The 22,055-nt window shown below is 45.5% G+C and overlaps 1 long non-coding RNA gene across 2 annotated transcripts in view; it reads right to left on the reverse strand.

The window, feature by feature from the left end:
- The window catches only part of LOC116594219, a 34,575-nt gene extending 21,625 nt beyond the window's left edge, over positions 1–12,950 (reverse strand). The window contains exons 1-3 of one of the 2 annotated variants that reach the window (XR_004287102.1): positions 12,863–12,950; positions 11,768–11,939; positions 10,051–10,648 (exon numbers count right to left, since the gene is read on the reverse strand). This is a non-coding gene — a long non-coding RNA (uncharacterized LOC116594219). Of the gene's footprint in view, positions 1–3,536; positions 3,638–10,050; positions 10,649–11,767; positions 11,940–12,862 lie in introns of those variants that run through there. The other variant, XR_004287103.1, reaches the window with a different exon arrangement.
- Positions 12,951–22,055: the final 9,105 nt, after the last annotated feature.

The following is a 22,055-nucleotide window of genomic DNA, read 5'->3' on the forward strand; positions in this document are numbered from 1 at the left end:
TGGATTTTTTAAAAAATCCACTTCGGGATCCCAGGCTGCTTTCTTTTTGACGCCAAGTTAATGTCTAATCATTTGCTTTCTGACTTGCTCAAACATGAACACCTGGAAAGAAAAGCTCTCGGTGGAGCAGAGATTAGCTCCATGAGAAAAAGGAAGAAAGACAGGAGTCTACAGCAAGCCTGAGCAAGTTTCTTAGCTCTTCTTTAATATTCAGTTGTTGGAGAACAGATTGAACTCTTGCTCCCAAGGATAAGATCAGCACTTTGGAGGAAATGTCAAAAACTTAAGAAATCAGAACAAAGCCATTATTAATCATTCTTTCACTCCTGTAACAGTTGCTGTGCGCCTCCCATGCGCAAGGCATCATGATAGACACCAAGGATATGAAGAATAAATATGAAACCGTTCTTGCCTTCAAATAACTTGTAGCCTGATAGGATTAAATGGGTAATTAAGAATGCACAGGTTGTTATGGAAGGTGAAGGGGGGGGGGATTTCCTCTGGGGAAATGATGATTTGAGTGTGAACTAAGCCTGAAGATGGAACTAAAAAAAGGAACTAAAAAAATAGTGGAAAGTTACAAAGATAAGATCCAAGATGAGATAGGAATCCAGAGAATTAAGTCTAGCATTTGGGACTGTTTTTGCTGAGGAGACATTTGCTGGGCCAGAAGAGGTGGCTGGGTATCTGAACAGCATTGCAACAGCCTTCCAGGGCTAGAAGAACAAACACCAGACTTAAGTGATGATCAACAGTGGGGACTTCATGTAACTCCCTGTACTTAACACTGGCCTTTTAAAAGCTGCATCTTTAGAGTAAAGGAAAATCGAAACTAACCCTGATATTACCTGCAGTCTGCTCTTAAGTCCTTTGGATTGTCTAGAAAATGTCAGTTGTTATTATATTCAGGTAATTTTGCCAGTATGTTTAAGACCCTGGCAGAAACTTAAATAAAACATGCCTGAAGGAAAGTCACATCTTTGCTTTGTCACAACTTATTCCTATAAATAGTTGTAAAATTGTAATCATCAACACAAAATCAAATATAATGAGGGGATGAGGCAAATAAACAAAAATCAGCACAAAAAACAGACACTAGGAAGAGACTCACAGATGCTCCAGAGGCGGTTACTAGTTGCAAACTATGAAATAACCGTGCCTGTTATGTTCATGGAGATAAAAGCCAAACTTAACATTTTCAGCAAAGGAGGGGGGGAACTTCAGCCAGAAACTATAATTATAAGAAGTGACATTGCCTGATTGAAATGAGTTGTATCTGTCAGGCTCCAAATAGGAGAAAGAAACCACACAGTAATTTCTTTCTTTCTTTTTTTTTTAAAATTTTCTTCATTTATTTGACAGACAGAGATCACAAGTAGGCAGAGAGGCAGGCAGAGAGAGAAGGACAAGCAGGCTCCCTGCTGAGCAGAGAGCCCAATGCGGGGCTCAATCCCAGGATCCTGAGACCATGAGACCATGACCTGAGCTGAAGGCAGAGGCTTAACCCACTGAGCCACTCAGGTGCCCCACCACACAGTAATTTAAACAATGAAGAATCCAATATAAAGAATTATGTACTATAACAAAGGATCAGAGTAATGAGAGATTGGCTTATAAGAAATAAGAACTCTAATAATATTGAAATAGCAGATTAAGGAGAAATCACTAACCCTAGGGCTGAGATAGAACACCCAAAGAAGGGTCTTCTCCTGCTCCAAGACTGAGATTCTGAACTTTTTGAGAGGCATTGGCTTAATGTGGCTCAATGGATAACAGAAATCCCTGTGGTGTTGCATTGGTGGGACTTGTTGGAATTATGCCCTCTGAAACTTGCCAGAAATCTGCTCTTTAGGGTGTTGGGGAAAGCCGTCCTCAGGAAAGGGTCCCACTAGAAATGCTCTATTACAAAACTGCCAAGATGGGGAGGACTGGACACACTGCAGGAGCCAAGTGCTAGGGAAGCTACAGTCATGGTAGAATCCTAGAACTGGAAAAGCTGTGTGCTCTACCAGAGCTTGCTTATTAGCCTAGTACACTGGAGGCAGGAAGAAAAATCCTTTCCCTGCAGTGTCTCTCTAGCACCCTCCACTAAGAAAAGCTCAGCGCCAACTGACATGAAAAAAAAAATAGTTAAAGGGACAAGATCTATTTTCACAGAGCAGCCCAAAAGAATAAATCTAGAGTTGAGTGGTAATGAAATCAATAACCAGAGTAAGAAACAAGAAGAAATTTTATAACTGGAAAAGAAAATATCCAAAGCTAAGAAAATAGATGTGTGTAATAGTGCATTAAGTACAACTGAAGAAAGAATTAGGGAACTGGAGGACAGATCAGAAACATGTAATATACAGACAGTAAGAGACATTTATGATAGAGTTGAAGGGTTCTAAATACATGCCGTCCAATATGATGGCCAATAGCCAAACATGGATGTTTAAATTGAAATGGATTACAAGTAAACAAAAATCTAAAATTCATTTCCTCTATCACAATAGCCACACTTCAAATGCCCACGAGCTCCAGCACAGATATAGAAAAGTACCATTATTGCAGCAGGTTTTATTAGTGCTGGATTAAATATTGTCTTAATTAAAACCTCATATAGGAGAAAAATGGAGCAGAAACAATATTTGAGGAGGGTTGGCTGAATAATTTCCAAAACGAAAAATAGACATCAAGCCACAGGTTTTAGAAGGCCAACAAATCATAATCAGGGTAAGTAAAAAAGAAACCCCTTACTCAGACCAAGAAAATCTTTAAGAAAACCAAAGCCTTAATGGTAAAGACTTGAAAGCTTTCCCTTTGATGTAAGGAACAAGGCAGGAATGACTGTTCCCACTACTTCTAGGTGACATTTCTTGGCCAGTGCTGTAAATCAAGAAAAGGAAATCAGAAATATAAGAACTAGAAGGAAGGCCAAGGGGTCACTTTTGGAGGCCACATTATTACGTACTTAGAAAATCAAAGAGAATTTATAAACTACTAGAATTGGTAAGTTCGTGAATGTAAAGTCAGCGTCCAAAGATTGAAAATTAAATTTTAAAACGTACTACTTTTAATGACAAAAAATGATAAACTACCTAAAAACAAATATTACAGAAGATATGTAAGATCTCTAAATAGAAACTATAAAATTGTATTACAAGTAACTAAAAAGAGCTAAATAAATGGAGAGATGTGCCATATTAAATGAATTAGAAAACCCAGCTATCATAAAGCTATCACATCTCCCTAAACTGATGTGTAGTTTCAGTTTGATTCCCTCTCAAGAGATGTTTTTGACAATCTGGTCTTAAAATTGATATGGAAATACAAAGGACCCACAATAATCAACACTCTGCCCTGAAGAATAACATGTGGGGAAGGTTTGCTCTTCCAACTATTAAGACTTATTATAAAATTATACATTAAGTCAATGTTGTATAGATATTTAGTAGTAGAATAGACTAGAGATCCCAGAAACAGATCCTGGAATACACACAAACACAGGTTTTGACCAAATGTCAATACAAAACAGTGGGAAAAGATTCACTTACAGATAAATGATCCCAGGACAACTGGTCACCCGTAAGGAAAAAATGGAACTCAATTCTTACCCCAAACTGTACATGAAAGTCCATCCCATTGAGGTTGTCAGCTAAATGTGAAAAGCAAAGCAATGAAACTTTTAGAATAAAACATAGTAGAATATCTTCATGACCTTGCCTTAACACTAAAATTCTTTTAAAATATTGATACATCTGTGTACCTTAAAATTCAGAACTTCTGTTCATGAAAATATACTATAAGGAAAGTACAAAAGGCTAGCCACAGACCAGGAGGACTACACTTGCATCTGACAAAGGGGCTTAAATCTAAAATATTGAAAGAAGTACTGAGTCAATAAGAAAAGGACAGATACGGGCACCTGGGTGGCTCAGTGGGTTAAGCCTCTGCCTTTGGCTGGGATATTGATCTCAGGGTCCTGGGATCGAGCCCCTCATTGGGTTCTCTGCTCAGTGGGGAGCCTGCCTCCCCCCATCTCTCTGCCTGCCTCTCTGCCTACTTGTGATCTTTGTCTGTCAAATAAATACATAAAATCTTTAAAAAAAAAAAAGGAAGAAAGAAAGAAAAGAAAAGGACAGATAACCCAGCAGAAAAAATGGCAAGAGATTGAACTTTACAAAAGCAGAAATCCAGATGGTCAATAAACATTTGAGATGATGTCCAACCTCATTAGTAATTAGGAAAATGAAAACTTAAATGACAATGATATACCACTACTCACTCACCAGAATGGCTAAAATTTTAGAAACCGACTAGTCCAGGATGACAATGTTATGCATTATTGGTGGGAATAAATTGCAACAATCACTTTGGGAAACTGTAGCATAGTCTCCTAAAATTGAAAATCCTCATATTCTGTGACTCAGCATTTCTACTTCAAGATATATACCCTGCCCTGAAAAATGCTCATACAGATGAAAAAGATGTATATGAACATACATAGCATTATTTGAAATCACCCAAGACTAGAAGGAACCCACATGTCCATGAACACAGAATGGGTGAGTGGTATATTCGTGGAAGGAATGCGGTGGGAGTTGTATTCACGGAAAGCAATCAGTGATCCCACGATGGTCACTGTATGCAGCAACGTGGATGAATGGGCTCCAGTAGCAACCAAGTGACGAAGAGGAACTTCGCCTGAGCTGGAGAAAGGTGACCACTGGGAGCAGAGAAGCCAGCCGATGGGGGCGCCCTCAGTCCCTGGGGCCCCAACCCGCACCTCAGTGCTGCCACATCGGCTACTGCTTCTCTATCTTGCAGTGAAGACCACATTCCTTTTCACATCTGTCCTACGCTCTGGATCCCTTCTCATTTCTGAATCTTCAACTCACTTTCTGGATGGGAGCCCGCTTCTCTCCCAGCGTTCCTTAGCACCGCAGTTATTTGTTTGCAGTTAAGTCTCCTTGCCAAAGTATGAGCTCCTTCGGGGCAGAAAGCCCATCTGTCGGGACCATCCTGCATGGCCAGAGCTTCAGAGGGCTCAGCACTTGGAAAAGGTTCAATGACCACAGCCATTTGCTCGATGCACAGGCCCACTCTGCCTCGAGGCAATGCGGCACTTAGTAAGGCTCTTACTCTTTCCCAGGTTCCCATCTCTTCACCGGTGAAGGAGCTCTCCCTTCCAGGATTCCAGGATTCTCTGGTCTCTGGGACTGGCCCCGGTGCATACTACCCAGAATGCTAAGTACCTCCTTTCTTCAGGAGGTACTGAGAATATCTGAAGCAGAGAAGGAAGAGGGAGCAAGCTCAATTTAGCTGAGTATCTACTATGCACTGGGATCTGTGATAGGCTACCTGTGTTTTTTCTCCTGAATTAAAAAAATAATAATGTAAATCTCAAAACAACCTTTTTTTTTTTTTTAAAGATTTTATTTATTTATTTGACAAAGAGAGATCACAAGTAGGCAGAGAGGCAGGCAGAGAGAGAGAGAGGAGGAAGCGGGCTCCTTGTCAAGCAGAGAGCCCGATGCGGGGCTCGAGCCCAGGACCCTGAGATCATGACCTGAGCAGAAGTCAGAGGCTTTAACCCACTGAGCCACACAGGTGTCCTCAAAACAACCTTTTGAGGTGGATGTCATTATCCCTTTTCTGCAAGTGCTTGAACTGAGGTTTAGGACTGGTGAGTAATTTGCATAAGGTGACCAGCGTGTTGGCAGACCCTAGAATCGAGCGAGGGCAGAGTTGCTGTCCTTCCGCTCCCCCTGTTTGCCTCTCCTAGTCTGATCAGAAGATGAAGGATATGTGGAAAGACTATCAACCAGGTCATCAGAGTCTAGCTTGAGTTCGAAACTGACTTCTACTTCCTACAAACTGTGCGGCCTTGAGCCGCTAAACTAAAATCTCTGGGCCAACCTGGCTGGGTATTCACACGGCGTTGGGGAGGTGGGGTTGTGGACTAAGTCCGGGGGCAGGTTTCCCAGGGCTGGGGGTTCAGGTGTGTTTCAGCTCTGCCCTCTGCCCTGTCCTGTCTCCCAGTCTGAGAGGGAACAGAACGAAGGAGGATCTTGCCTGCACAGAAAACCCCAGGAGCAGAGAATAGAGTCCGCAGGTCTCTGGTTGTTTCCCAACCCCCGAACCGCCCCCACTGGACAGGTGCGATATGCTGCTTACAAGACACCCCTGCAGTGTATCAGACACCACAAAATCCCCATCCTCTGACTCTTGGGGTCCACTGCCACTGTCTCCTCAAGTTCTACCACAGGCAGCACCCATCTCTTGAGTCTTGCTTGGATGTCTTGGTTTAGAAAAGGCTGAAGTTTTCCCAAAACAAACTCTGTGTCCCCTCCTTTCTACTCTTCCTGCTTTAATGCTGTAACCTCTTTTGTAGATGGTTGCTATGGCTTCCTTCCGATCTCTTCATATTGGCCTCCCAGACTCTTCAGATCAACAGTTTGCTCCTTCTTCAAAGCTCAGCCATGACGCGGTCTTCTCTGATCTCTTCTACCCGAGTTAAAAAGCTCTTGACGGGAAATCCTGACGTGGACTTTCCCACCTTTGGGACGGGGTTTGTCTTATAGCTCCGGGGGTTTCTCCTTTCCCACAGAGCTGACAGGAAGCTCCAGTGTTGTCTGCATGCCCTCCGATGCCTGTCCCTCGCTTAGTGCTTGAGTAGGTGAGTAAATGAGAGACTAAAGAACTGGTCATTCTCTCAGTGGTCTTGCTTCCTCTTCTCCACTCCTGAGCAACTCCAAACTGCACTGAAGACCCTTCCTGCGCTTTGCTTCTTTCTCTCAAGTTTTCTATTAACCACTCCCCTCCTTTCCTCTCCTGTTCTTCTCACAGCCCAGCACAGCACACATAGAGTGAGGGGTTCCAGCCAGGGAGCCTCTGGATGGAAGGTTCCAAAATTCTCTAGCTGGTCTATGGTTCCTTAGACCTCCAGAGGTGGAGTTCCTGGAACCAATGAGACTTCTTATCTAGAATGCACTTAGTCTTAAGAATGGGGCTCCCGAACCTGCCTTCTCCTCTTGGATTTTAGAGATAATCTTGTGGAACTTCTTTTTTCTCCTGTTTGATCCTTTATTGTTTCAGTCAGAAGCTGCAGTCTGGGGAGAACTTACATACACGTTGGTCTCTGAGGACTCGCACATAAGGCGGCATTCAAAGTCGTCTTATGCATTCAAAGCGTCTTGCTCAAGCCAGGAATGTCCTCAGGACACTTCCTCTCCCCCAACCTCCACCCTGATTTTTAAAAAGAAATGATGAACTGGAAGAGTTGCTTTGAGGCTGAGTTATGGGAGAACCTGGCCGCGGCAGTCTGGTCTCCAGTCTCTGCAGGCTCCCCTAAGTCACAGAAGTTGACAGTAAGGTCTCAAGGGAAGTAAAAGAAAAAAACATGTTCTTATTCTGAGAAGGGGATGGCAGGGTATGGAATGACAGAAGAACGTTTCATGAAACCACAGGGCTGGGGTCTGACTCCAACCCCCTCCCAAAGACCTTGTCCCCTGGTCCTATTCAGAGTCTACTAACATTTGTGAGTTTCTGCTTCTTGATGGAATGAGGAAAACTGAAACCAGGCCGTCAACCTCTGTCCAGGGCCTGAGGTCAAGGCCTTCACATTAACTATGCTCTTGCCTCTTCTGCCTGTGTCTGGGCCTTCTTATACATTTGACTCTATTTACCCAAATGGATCCCCTGTGCCTGAATGATTCTCCTTTATTTGCAAGTCTTCACTCTGAACTTTCCCAGTGAGTGTTCACTTCAGTTGAACAGACATTCCTTGAGCTTCCAAGAGGGTTGTGGTCCCTGACTTCAAGACGCTTTTAACTTTGGGAGCACCTGGGTGGCTCAATCCATTAAGTATCTGCCTTCAACTCAGGTCATGATCCCAGGGGCCTGGGATGGAGCCATCATTCTGCTACGGCTCAGGTACAAGTTGAGAGAATGACAGAGAAAGAATTAGAAAGGAAGGTTGAAATGATGTCACTGAGGGTCTGCATGCCAAGCTCAGAAGCCTAAATATTTTTTGTATAAAAGTGTTGAGCCAGAGCAAAATTTTGAGTTAAGAAATGTCCAAGTCTTGGGGCACCTGGGTGGCTTAGTCGGTTAAGCATCTGCCTTCGGCTCAGGTCATGATCCTGGGGTCCTGGGATTGAGCCCGCCACTAGGCTCCTTACTCAGCAAGGAGTCGGCTTCTCCCTCTCCCTTCCCCTGCTGGTGTTCCTCCTCTTTCTCTCTCTCTCAAGTAAATAATTAAAATATTTTTTAAAAAAAAGAAAGAAAGGGAGAGAGAGAAAAAGAAAGAGAGAAAGGAATGCCCAAATCTCAGTCTGTGGGCCATTTAATCCCCAGTCAGTCACCGAATCTACATCCGTAGCCTCTGGCATCAAGTCTCTCCATCCTTAGGGTCACCACGGTCCTTGTTCATGCCACCACCTTCTCTTACCTGGGTGTGTGCCGTGGTGCCCTAACTGGTTTTCCATTCTCCAGACTCCCCACTGTTGTGGCTGCTCCTGAGTAACTCCCCACCAGCAGCCAGACTTGGCCTCTGTCAGAGCACAAATCCAATTTTGTCAGTTTCCTGTTTTGAGACTTTTGGGAGCTTCATGTTACCCTCAAGATGAAGCCAAAATTCCTTTCATATTCCACACCTGTCCCTTCCTGTCTCTTGCCATTCCTGTCGCAATCTCTAATTCTGCAATCCCTTTCTCCGTGAGAATGCCCCTTTTGCTCTTCACCTGGCCTGACCCTACAGGTGGTGGGTCAAGGTTTGGCTCAGGTGTTACCTCCTGGGGAGCCGGCTCTGACATCCATCCTATCCTCTGGCTTCTTTAGCTCCCCAGGCTTCCTGTTGTTTTAACTCTTACTACACAGTATGGAAATAGTCTGTTGATTTATTTCCCCCCAACTCTCTGTTTTATTATAGGATCTGTGTTCCCACACAGTAGGTACTTGGAACTCAAAACGGAAAAAGTTTCCTCAAAGGGAAGAATAAGTGTTCACTTCCTCTCTGGACTGACGTCTCCTGGCCCCCAGAGCCCCCACACACTCTGGAAGAGTTATGTGCTCCTGTTTCTTCTTCCCATTGTCTTCCTGCCCCTAAATCTGTCCAAAGAGGTGACTGCCATGGTCCAACAGCTATGGGAAAGCCTGGACTAAGGTACCAGACCACTAGCAGCAGTGGCCTCTGGGAAGTAGGACAAGAGTTGGTATCGTATTCTTTCCATTTAGCTTCAGTTTATTAAATGTAGTGTATTTTATAAGAGGATTTTTTTTTTTTTTTTTAGCAAGAAATATCAGTAGATGGGGACTGAAAGAGCTTGGTTTCAGTCAGAAAAACAGAATAATGTATACAGTAAACTATCATCTGTCTAAAAAAGAAAAGCAAAAGACATATTTATAAAAGCCTCTAGGAGGCCATATAAGAAACGGACAGTACCAGCCACCTCCTTGGAGGGGAGCTGGAAGCCTGGGACCTGGGAAGATAGAATTTTCACTCCATCCCCAAGCATATTTTGGATTTTGAACCACATGAATGTATTATCTATACCAAAAAAAAAAGAAAGAAGAAGAAGAAGTGTAGGGGCACCTGGGTGGCTCAGTTGGTTAAGCCTCTGCCTTTGGCTCAGGTCATGATCTCAGGGTCCTGGGATGGAGCCCCACATTGGGCTCCCTGCTCAGCGGGGAGCCTGCTTCCTCCCCTCTCTCTCTGCCTGGTTGTGATCTCTCTCTCTGTGTCAAATAAATTAATTTAATTTAATTTAATTTAAAAAAAAGAAGTGTAAATTGAAAACAGCTGAGCTTAACGTCTACCCCACCAGATAACTTCGGAAACCTCCTTTTCCCTACCTGGAAAATGGAGAAAATACGTGGACGTCACAGGGTTGTTGCAAGGAGTGGCAGGCGAGGGAGTGTGGCCAGGTCCGGGAAGCTTCGAGGCACCCCACCCAGACCAGGCCAAGCCGCGCCTTCTCATTCCATGCCTCCTTCCGACGGTTCACCCCTTCTCGTCCTCCAAATGAAGCTGTCAAGGCCAAGCCCTGTGTCTGCCAACATCCCCACCACCCCCACTGCCCCGCCAATAGAAGTGCCTAACTTGGCCCTCGGCCCATTGGAACCCAGCTAATAGCATGAAGGCAAAGCCACACTCTGAGGATCGGGGCATTTCAAAGCAGCGAACAGCGCTTTTTGTTCTCTTAGGCTCTCAGCCTGCCAGCGAGTTCCACACATTAGAAATATTTTGGGTCAGCACTGCAGTTTTCAACCATAGATTCATTTAGTTTCATGACTACTTCCTTATAATAGCTCTGGGAAAAACTGCACTGGGCTGGGACCCAAACCACGTTCCTGGCTTCGCAAGCTACGTTCAAGATGGTGTCTTCGGTTAGTAGTCATAAAAGACATTGAAATCTCCTGCAACTGACTAGGAATCGGTCTGGAAAGAAAGGACTGTTTGGGTTGAGTTTCTAAAGGGCTGTCAGCACCGTGACCTTCAAGCTGCTGGAGGCAGGAAGAGGAACATAACTTACCATGTTTCTGCCTGTTGAAAGAGCCCTGCTTTTCTCAGCAGCCCCGTGGATTTTTTTTTTTCTTCTGGATGTGGATATTTATTGAGTATCGATGAGACTTGTGATGCCACAGGGAGTACTTTCTTTGTTGCCTGGGATAGGGTTACCAGATTTGGCAAAATAGAAATACAAGATACCAGTTAAGTCAAAATTCCAGATAAATAATGAACATATCTTCAGCCTAAGTAGGTCCCATGCTATATCTGCATACTTACACTGAAAATCATTCCATGTGGATTTAAAGTTCAGCTTTAACTGAGTGTTCTCTATTTTATCTGGCGTCCTTGCCTGTGAAGGACACGGGGAGAATCCTCGTTAGCTCTGCAGAGGAGACAAGAGGCCCATTTCTCTTGCCGTCTGGCCTGGTCTTCTTTCTTGAAACCAGTCCTCCACCCCTGGGCCACAAGATCAGAACCCAAAAGGGCCAAGACCCCAGCATGCTTGCTTTGCTACACCTTCTCTCTTGAGCACCCTGTCCTGTATCCTGCTTTCAGAGTAATATCTGCTCCCCTGGTTCCTGCCTTAGCCCATTTTCTCCTATAGGCTCTTGCTTTGCCTAAACCTTGTCACAGTCCCATACAGCTCCCCTGGGTGGCCTTACTCCCTCTTCAGCAAAAGACTCACATGTCTGCACAAATATATTCTGTGTCGACACTGAAGAATGGTTCGGCCTGATTCACAGCAGCTCTGAGAACCCGCTCTGGCTCCGGGTCCTTTGACTTGGGCTCTCACCAGATTTGTCCCGCCCTTTTAAGAGGAGTCTCCCTGGATCCAGCTCAGGGAGGAATTTGCTTTGACATGGTCCTGTGCTCCCTTTCTTTCTCTTTTTTAGAGGTTTTATTTATTTGACAGAGAGAGACAAGGCAAGAGAGGGAACACAAGCAGGAGGAGCGGGAGAGGGAGAAGCAGGCTTCCTGCAGAGCAGGAGGCGGATTCGGGGCTCAATCCCAGGACCCTGGGATCATGACCCAAGTCAAAGGCAGATGCTTAAGGACTGAGCCACCCAGGCGCCCCTTGTGTTCCTTTTCAATGAGCAGCCACGTGATTAGGGCCATCTTACCAGCTGGTGGTCACCAACATGCTGTGCAAAGATGCCCCCTGGGTCTTAGTGATGTCTATCGAACATTGCGCTTCAGAGGACATGAAATATCAGAATCTATGTTGGATTGCTAGGACTGCTGTAATGAGGTACCACAAATTTACTGACTCACAGTTCTAGAAGATGGAAGCCAGAAAACTTCTGAAACTGTAGGGAGGGATCCTTCCGTGCCTTTCTCTGACTTCTGGCAGATTGCCGGCCATCTTCCTTGGTTTCCAGACGTATCACTCCAATCTTCCATCTGTGCGTCGCCTTCCCCCTGTGTCCTGTCAGCCAAAGGCTGTCTGTGGACACGGATTTTAACATAAATTCGTTGGTTGCTAATAAATAAAAATTGGAAAAGCCGACACAAAAATCTGGACTTCTGTAGGCCTTTGTAATTAAGACCACACCATAGGCTTTGTTGGAGAGCAGGTGACAGACTTGTCATACACGAGTGCAAATGGGTTTTCATGTCCTTTCCCAAGAAGAAGCACAGAAAAAGGCCGGAAGAAACAGGCTCTGGGAGGACATATGGGGAGGCTGAGGAAGGGCTGAGAGGCAGGCACTGAAGCCGGTTTGGGGCTGGGCGTTTTCACATGCGGAGCTGCACCTCAGACTCTTTTCCTCTGTGGCACTGGGCAGCGGTCCCGACCCTCGAGTCAGCTGTCCTCACTCCTTCCGGACCTCTGCACCACTAGGGGTCCAGCTCCTGAAGGATTTCCTATTTCTCCGGCAATTTCCTCAGACATGAGAAAAGGATCTTTGAGGGATATTTTTGGACACTTTGATAATCTATACAAGTTTTGGCTAAGGAAGTGTTTGTTGCGATTCCTGGCTATGCATATTTCCATCTGGTTCCACATGGTTTCTGTGTCTCTCCTCACCCTGCAAGTTAATTAGAGTTCTAATTTTCAGTAATATTTCTCACATGTGCAATTTTTGTACTACTTAGAGCCTTTACTGAGAAGAGTTCCACAAACCGCCGTCTGTGTTTATTTTCCTGTTGCTAGAGCGGAGTGTGCTCATCCTTGCACCAAAGGCAACACCGTAGCTAAAACTCTACTCCTTCATTTACTCAAAATTTTTCTTTTCCTGGTTAAGAACCATCACCTTCTTAAAATTTTTTTTTGAACTTCCACTACTGACACACAACATTTGGCTTTTTTAGGACTATTTTCTATAAAGCTACTCATCTTTTTCAAATAAATTTAAGTATAATACCTACACAAACTCAAAGTTATAATCCCTTCATGAGAGAGTTGGAATGAGAAGACACGCTGAGTTTCGGCTGCTGGCTGGCCAGCAGGGCAGAGTTTCTGGGAGTCCCAAAGTTCTGGGTTTATGATGTGGCCAGATGCACTCAGGTGACACCACGAGGTAGACATCACAATCATCCACGTGCTGGAGGTGGGACGGCCAGAGCTCTGAGCCCAAGGAGCTTGCCCAAGGTCACTCAGCTACAGGATAGCAAAGCCAGACTTTGAACTCAGTTCTTTTTCACATCAAAGCTTAATACTTCCACAGGCGTGCTGCCCCACCTTCTGGCCAGATGACCACCTACCATGCATCTAACCACCCGGGAAGATCTCGGAGAGAGCACACTCTTTTGTGGGGAAGGTTGGTGGTGGCAGTGGTGAGTTAAGAAGACACATTTTTTACTTTATTTGCTCATGTTTTATTTGACTTTGATCCAATACCAGTTTATTACCTTGGTAATTTTTAAGAAGTGATAAGATATAAAAGTCAATCAATCAATAAAAATAGAGATTTGAAGCCTAAAAGAAAATTAAAGAAATGGAGGCTCAGCAAAACCACATTCCTCTATGTCATCGGCCTTTAGAATTCTTCTACAAATTTTTGAGAATAGTTGCAAGTGCTCTTGTAAATCAGTGGACATTAAGAGTCTGGTATTAACTTAGTTAGATTTTGTCTCATGTATATGATTGCTCAGCTCATGACTTTTTGGGGTGAATTTTATAAATATGAATACAAAAAGGATGGCAAGCCCCTTTGGAATGCTGAAACTCTGTTCTGATTGCAGCTTTTGCCAACTGTTCTTTGTGACATCTTGTGCAAACTGCATAAACATCCTCGTCCTGGGTAGGCATTTTTGGATCTGTTGGGACACTGGGAATCAGAACAGTAGATCTCTCTCTCTCTCTCTCTTTTTTCCTTCCTTTTTTTCTTAGACAACTAAGCAACAGAAAAACAATTAGGTAATAAAAGTTATACGAGAAAGGAAACATACAGTGCACTGCTTAACTCAATGGTAAACATTTACATAGTTAGTATAAAATAGACTGTTAATGAGAATGAAAGGGGAAAAAGGAATAGGTGGTTGTGTTAAATGCACAAAATCCTGTCAAAACATTGGATCCGAAGTTAACATATATCAGAAGTATCAGCTAACATGGGGAAGGGCTGCTGGTTTTCGCTGGAAGCCGGTAATCCATTACTGTCGGGGTCCTTGGTCGAGACAGCGGAACCCACTGGAGCATTTTTTCTCAAGAAGAGAGCAAGCAGCTCCAAGTAGCTCCAAGAACCATGGGAAGACTGAAGACAGAGACTCTAGGCTGTGTTTCTGCTGTGGCTGGCAGAGCCGAACTGCTGAAGCAGCCCCAGAGGGAGCCACGGCCTCTACCACGCGCAGGGGCCGCCACCCTGATGCCCACGGCCCCAGCTGTGAGCAGCAGGTCGAGCCTCCTCCTCCTCGCCACAGCCTCACTGGCAAAATGCATCCCCGCGCCCTCCCGCTTTCCCCACTCGCTCATTTCCAAATCAAAGGTATGGAAGGGCCCAGGTGACAGACAGAAGCCACCTCACGCACCCTCAAGGTGTAAACAGCCTGGGAAGGCCGGTTTACATGACATGGAACTGTTCAAAAAATGTTATGTTTTGAAGCCAAGTATACATATTGCTCTGATGAAAATAAAAAGAATTAAAAAAAAATCCTTTGTGATCCTTAAACAGAGGACTTCTAGCATTGTCAAGTCCTTTTGTTTTAAAGGATGAGCTGGCGTTTTCATGGGAGGCAGGTGGAAAATTACCTGAAGGTTTGGTTTTCATCTTGCTCCTTTATTTGAAGGGATTCGGGGCAGCCATCTTGCTGGCTCAAGGGAAGTCAAGGGCGGGAAATGACTATGTCTTTACTCAGGAAAAAAAGACACTAGGAAAGCTAGTGCCTCCTTCTCCGGAGACTCCCTGCTTCTCCAGACCCCTTAACAGGCAGGTCTATGTCGACATTTGAAGCTTGCTAGTCCTAGCAGCAGTCATTAGGAATTGCACTGTCTCAGACAGATAGCGGAGAGCCCTGCCAGGGACAGCTGCCCGTGGAAGAAGGAACAAGTTGCACATGCTAAGGGGCGTATTTATAGCAGCTGGAGCTAAACCAGACTACAACCAGCCCAGTCCTAAAGCTCAGCCAAACACAACGGTGTAGGAACCTCTGATGAGTGAAGCCTTAACACAAAGGAATGGAAGTGGGGTGGGAAGAGAGGCGCCTTGGTCATAGAAATCGCAGAGACAGAGTCACCCTGATGCTCTGTGTGGCCTGCAGAGATGGACACACAGGGGACAACTGGCCACGGGCAGCTGCCACAGGTGTCCTCACATAGCTGGCTCCCATACCAGCTCCCATACCGCAGAGACTGTGGAACAGAGAGAAGTCAGGAGGAGCTCCAGAAAAGCTTTTCCTGAAATCTGCAGGAGAATGGAGGACCTTATTAAGCAACTTCATGTTTAGTTAAGGTGTTTTTCCCCCGGTTTTAATGAGCTATGATTGATGTATAACATTGCATTCATTTTGGGTGTGCAACACCATGATTTGATATTTGTACATATTGTGAAACGATCCCCACAATAAGTTTCGCTATTATCCACCACCTCACACAGTTACTCTTGTATTCAAATTGAATTGTTGGCAAGTTTGCCTTTCATGTGCACCCCGTTTTACCTGTTGAAGGGCACTTCTGGACACAGATGAACATTGGGGAAACCTGCTCCCATAGACGGAAACATTGTTGCAAATGATGAAAAGCACTTTGTGGAGAAAGAAATAAGCAGGGAGGAGAGACAGGGGAGCGTCTCTGCCCCACTGCCTTGGACCCAGCACAGAGTGGGTACCAGGCTGTGGCCAGAAGCCCAGACACCGGATTTAGGAAGCTCTTTCAGCCAGACCAGGACTCCGTGAATGCACACAGCCAGAGAGGCTCTGGAGAGACATGGGCTCCTTGCCTCCCACTATCACCCACCATGGAGGGACTGAGGCTGGGGAGCCCGAGTCATGTCCCTTACCGAACTGCCCACCAAGAGGGAAAACCTGTAGCAAGGAAGACCCACCAAGTGGTGCCCAGTGTGACCCCGATTTGAAATCAATAAAGAGGTTTTTTTTTTTTTTTCCTGAGACAGTTTAAAAGAAGTATGCTGAGACTTGGGTATAACCAGATTATGTTCCTTGTTCCTGGATCCTGCACATTTTGTTGGTTGATTACTCACCATGGCTGTGTTGGGGAATTTAGGCTTTTTTCCCTGTGGAGTTGGGCAATCACAGTCTGAGGGTTAAAATAAATAAAGAAGCACGGCGCCCATGGGTACCTCTGGGTGGCTCAAAGGGAAAGGAGAAGAAAGCAGGGTCCTCCTTGTCAAGCTGACAATGGACTAGGAAAAAACCCTGCCTACAGAGACCCTGACTGAAGGGGGGATTCCGCGTATCAAACCTCCAGTGTCCTTTCCTTTATTCCTCCCCACCCCTACCTTGCTCAGGTGCCCAAAGCAAAAAACAACACCGGAGTGACAACGTGGTTAGCTTACAGAGGGAGTGAGGAACACAAATTCAAACAAGATTTTCAAGTCCACCTGGACCCAGCCCTAGTTAAGCTACTTTCCAAGTGGTTAAATCCATGATTCCCAGACCTGGTTGGAGGACACCTCCAGGTGTCTATTTCAAGGGCGATTGTGAAATACTAAAAATAAAGTGATTCGAAGTCCCTGCAGTTAAAAACAAGCTCACACCCTTGCGTTCTCTAAACGCACCCACTTTGGGAAGGGAAAGAGATTGAGAAATCTGGTAGACAAAACTCTTCTGTCCAACTCCAATTGGCTGCTCCAGCAATCAAAATACCACTTTGTATTTGGGTAACGCTTTGTGGCATTGAGGGCACTTTTCGATTACTGGGTTAGTGGCTAAACGTGTAAATTAATACAAAAGATGACTGTTCCAGCCTCAACACTGCTCTGAGGTAGAACTAGAGATGTGGCCTTCCTCCAGCTCAAAGCCATTGCTATGTACTATCTCACCTGTGACATTTCAGTCTGACAGCAGCTGGCCAAGGTGACACTAGGAAAGAGGCCTGGACAGCGAACAGTCGAGCAGTTGGGGTGGCGACCCCCCGCCAAGGACAGTGCAGCAGGCAGCCCTTGTCAGCCAGATGAAGGGGAGATAGCTCCGGGCTGGCTTTCCCGCTGGGCAGAGCTCCTCCATAGCTTAAAATCCCAGGGTAGCAGCATGAGCAGTTGGCCAGGTCCTGAGAAAAGAGCCCTCTTCCAGTACTTTCCTTGGCCAACAATGCAAATTTGGATGATTACCACTTTTGTTTCACAATGGGAAAGGGAAGTCATTAAGTCCCATCTAATTATGCCTTTTCAAGGACTGTGCCTGCAAATACATTCAACTTTATGGTTGTTTGTCTGGATGTGTCTCCCCTGTACAGTGTTCCCGGGGTGGGGGGTGTGGTTTCTTGGGCAGCCTGGGCGTGAGCAGTCCTCTCTGTAGCCCCCGAGGAGATGGCGGGTGGACTCGAGTCTGCACGGGACCAGAAGCCAGTGCAGCGAAGTCAGCTCTTCTGAGTAGCTGCCCTGGGGGTTCGCCTCAAGGCATGCCAAGCGCTCCACATTCCTCCCACTCAACTGCGGGGCCTTCTGTCGTTTTTTAAATTTGAGATGAAGACACCGAGCCTCAGAGCATCAGGTAAGAAGGCAAAGGACCCCACGTCCTAGGCCACTGTCTCCAGAGCTGCTCCCCTCGCTGCTGACCACCCCGGTTAACAACCTGTACTGGGGAGAGGGAGTCATTTTCTGGGAGTGACGTGGCACTTGGGGATTGACAGAGAATTTACCTGTGCTAGACTCTTCCACGGCACGTACGCCCCAGCAGGCCCACTAAGTAGCTGATATAAAGTTGCTGTAGGACTTCACAGGTTACAAAATGCTTCGCGGTGATTATCAGTCCTCCAAGCGGCCCCGTGAGGCAACAACGTGCTACTCAGGGTACTTACCCTGTGGTGGCAACTACTGAAGTACCTCAGTTACTCCTCACAGCAGGGGGGCGGGTACTCATTTGCCTATTTCGCAGCTAAGGAAATGTGAGGTCAAGTGAGGACTGAAGCTCATGAACAGCGAGGCCCAGGCTGAAATCTTCTGTTTGTTCCAAAGTCCACACTCCTACCAGCCTGGAGCACTGACTCCCTGGAAAGTCCCTAGAACGGAGCTGTGCTCACAGAAACACGGACTCCTGTGGAGGCATCCGTACCCATGATGCGTTGGTATTTATTTTAAGACAATAATATAGAAATGGGAGAATGGAAAGCAAACTTGGTGTTTTTTGTTTTTTTGTTTTTAAAGATTTTACTTATTTATTTGAGAGAGGAGAGAGAGTGTGAGAGAGAGCAAGCATGGGCCCGGCGGCGGGGCAGGGAGGAGGGACAGAGGCAGAGGGAGAAGCAGACTCCCCACTGAGCAGGGGACTCAATCCCAGGACCCCTGGGATCATGACCTGAGCCAAAGGCAGACCCTTAACTGACTGAGTCATCCAGGGGCCCCCCAAACTTAGTTTTAAAGGCCATAAATACAACACAGAAATAGTGTTTGTAATGGAGACCCAACTTGGCAAGGTTCAGGGAGGCCTTCAACTTCATCGGGCAGAGCTTCCTTCCCCGTTCCTGCCCCTGGCTTCACCCTGCTCAGCTCTGGGTCCACCTTGTTCCCTCCTCGCAGAAGGCCGGGGCGGGTGTTCTGCTTGTGGCTGTGATGCACCAGGCCGGATGGTTCGGGGTCCTCACAGGAATGTCACAGAGCACATGGCCAAGGGCAGAGGGATGGCTGCAGGGGCTGATGGGGCCAGCCAGAAAAGAGAGTGAAAGACATCATTAATGAGAATTTGGCTATTTGTCTCCAGAAGTCTAGCCCAAAGGGTATACAGAGTTTTTAAAGAATGAGTTAGAATTGAAAACACCAAAACGTGTTTTACAACAGTCTGTGTAACTACAGGTCGGACATTCACACGCACTAGGTACCATTGTACTGAATACAGTTGCACAATCCATAGGTGATATTAGGCAAAGTAATTATTTTGACCATCAGATCAGCTGTATTCAAGCAACAGATAAAGCCACAGATGTTCCTAGAGTTTGGCATAGTTTATTTGTATTTGGGGGTTACGGCTAAAGCCACAGAAACACATCAGAATTCGCTTTACCAACTCAGGGACTGAGTGCTGAATTCTTTTATATTTTACTCCAAAAAACTAAAATTAAAAAAATTTAAAATAGAAAAGCACATTTTAGAGTAATCTTTATATCTGTTATTTCCTCTTTAAATTGACCATATCTGGCTATATACTTTTTTTTTTTTTAAGATTTTACCCATTTATTTGACACAGAGAGAGAGATACACAGCAAGAGAGGGAACACAAGCAGGGGAAGTAGGAGAGGGAGAAGCAGGCTTCCTGTCAAGCAGGGAGCCTGCTGCAGGGCTCGATCTCAGGACTCTGAGATCATGACCTGAGCCGAAGGCAGATACTCAAAGACTGAACCACCCAGGTACCCCTGGCTGTATACGCTTACCTTATTTCAGTGTTTTCCGTATGTGGTTGGATCTGGGGGGAAAAAAAAATTCCTCAGGGCACACTATACATTATAGAAAATTACTGTCATTCTGTATTCACACTGACTGAGAATTACAAAAAGGAAAACCTGGGATCTAGAGTCAACTTCATTTTCCACATTGGTCATAAAAGGCAAATGTCTATTTCCATTTTGGAAAAGGGTTACTTTTTATTTTTGTTTTTTTGGGAGGGAAATGGGTTACATTTTAAAAATTGGATTAAAAGATGCAAATAGTTTTCCCTGTTTATATGTAACTTCACATACTGAAGAGTGTTCTTAATGTTATTTTTTATCTCCTACTCATTTATTAGCTTCTGTTACCAGCTTTAGGTGGAAAGAAAATTTCTGGAAATGACTTCATCAAAAATCATGTACCGCTTCCTCTTAAGTATAAACTTTCAATAGTCAGGAAAGGTCTTTAGATGTCAATTTTCTACCTAGGTTCTGGCAATTTGGTACGAGTATGTGGTGTTGGTTCAAACTATATATACTGTTTTATGATGACTCAGGCAAATTCAGGTTACCAGCGTCTTTAGGAGACTTGCAACCTTTGTCACTAAAGAAATAGACAAGGCTGCGTAGATCATTTCTGACACCACAGTTAACCGAAATGAATGGCAGCAATATACTGCCCCTAGTATCAGATTAAAAACTTTGCAAGCATTCTTGACTCCTGTCTTTGTCTCACCTTCTACGTCCAAATCCACCAGGAAGTGGTTTTGACTCACCCAGCGGATATATCCAGAATCTTACTTCTGCTCGCCTTTCCCCCGCCATCTGGATTCAGGCATTGCGCCTCTCTGGTCCACCTGCCCCTGTGCTGGTCCTCTTTCAGCCCATTTTTCACATGGCGGCCAGAGTGTTCCTTTCAGAACATGAGTCAGGTAGTGCTGCTCTCTTGCTCCAAGCCCTCCCACGGCCGCACTTCTCCCAGGATAAAAGCTAAGGGTCTGCAATGGCCCTGGGGTCCACACAAGGCACCCCGTTGCCTCTTGTCCTGCAATTTCTGCCACACTCCCCTCTGTCCCTCTGCTCCAGCTGCAGGGACCTCCTTTGTCCTCACATCTGGGCACACTCCTGCCTCGGGCCTTTGCTCTAGCCGTTCCAGGATATTCATTTGGCTAGTTCCTTCAACCCTTTCAAATATTTGCCTAAATCTACCTTCTCTGTGAAACCTGTCCCGAATATTCGCATTTAAGATGGCAAACCTCTGTCCACAAACCCTCTCCCTGAAACAGTGTCACATCTCCCCTATCCCACTCTCCTTCTCTTTCCAAGATCCCTATCACCTTTGGGCACACATTTGCCTTTATACTTGTTTTCTCCCTTTGCTGTAGTGTACATTCCTTGAAGGCAGAGGTCTTTGTTCTGTTCACTGATGCGTCCGAAAACTCTAGTATAGTCCCTCGTCCATAGCTGACACTTGATAAATATATGTTGGTGGAATCAATGTGATGCCTCCATCTGCCTAATGGAGCAACCTCAAATGGCTGGGAGGGTGACGGCCCCAGCGCACCCCCAGCGCTGGCCATGGCTCAGTCACACTGACGCCCCGTGTTCCAAGCTCCTCTTGGTGGAGTCTGTTATCTTTTGGATGCATTTATGGAGTGCCTGTTAGCCTTTTGTTTTTCTTTTCCTTTTTAGCACCTTTAATTCTCACCATCTCTACCTTTAAAATCCTTAAAAACAATTTCAGTGTGATGGTAAATTAAAACATCTTTTCTAACATGGGTAATTTATTCTGATGTATGTGCTTTTCCAGGTTTGCAAGTGGGCCCAGCCTCATGGGTAGGCCACACATGAAGTCTTACGCAGTTTGAAGGGACTGCGGAGGCCCCAGGTATCTTCCTTCCGGTGGTATGGTCCACCATGAAGTTCAATGGGGGTGGAGAGATTGTTATTGAGGTTCGTGATGGCTTCCAACGGGGACAGGAACATCCTGACCGTTCACTTATTTAGATACAACCTAAATGGTAAGACACTGGAAACACATTAAAGAACGACAAAGTCGAGAACCTAAAAATGCACATTATAGCAATAGTTCATTGCCAACAGGTGTGACAGTCATACATACTATGTACAATTGTGCTGAGTACCGTGTTCCTCTAGATGTCCTCTAGAATGGAACATCAGTGTCTAGTCAGGGGAGGAAAGGGGAAGAGTATATATGCCAAAGACCAAAGTGCTGGAGGCTGCTGGTGTGGGCTCCCCCTGCCAACCTTCCCGTGTTCCTGGAGGAAGGCCGACTCTGGCTCCTTCCCTGACTAGAGGTAAGGCTCAGTTTAAGAGAATGAATTTAAGAACGGCAATCAGTTACTAGAGAAATAGAAAAAGCTCTGTTCACATTTTTAAGATTTTATTTATTTATTTAATTGACAGAGATCACAAGTAGGCAGAGAGGCAGGCGGGGGTGGGGGATGGGAAGCAGGCTCCCTGCAGGGAGCCTGATGTGGGTCTTGATCCTAAGACCCTAGGATCATGACCTGAGCGGAAGGCAGAGGCTTTAACCCACTGAGCCACCCAGACACCCCTCACATT

This window comes from Mustela erminea, chromosome 6 (genome assembly GCF_009829155.1).
Source record: "Mustela erminea isolate mMusErm1 chromosome 6, mMusErm1.Pri, whole genome shotgun sequence".
Classification (NCBI taxonomy): domain Eukaryota; kingdom Metazoa; phylum Chordata; class Mammalia; order Carnivora; family Mustelidae; genus Mustela; species Mustela erminea.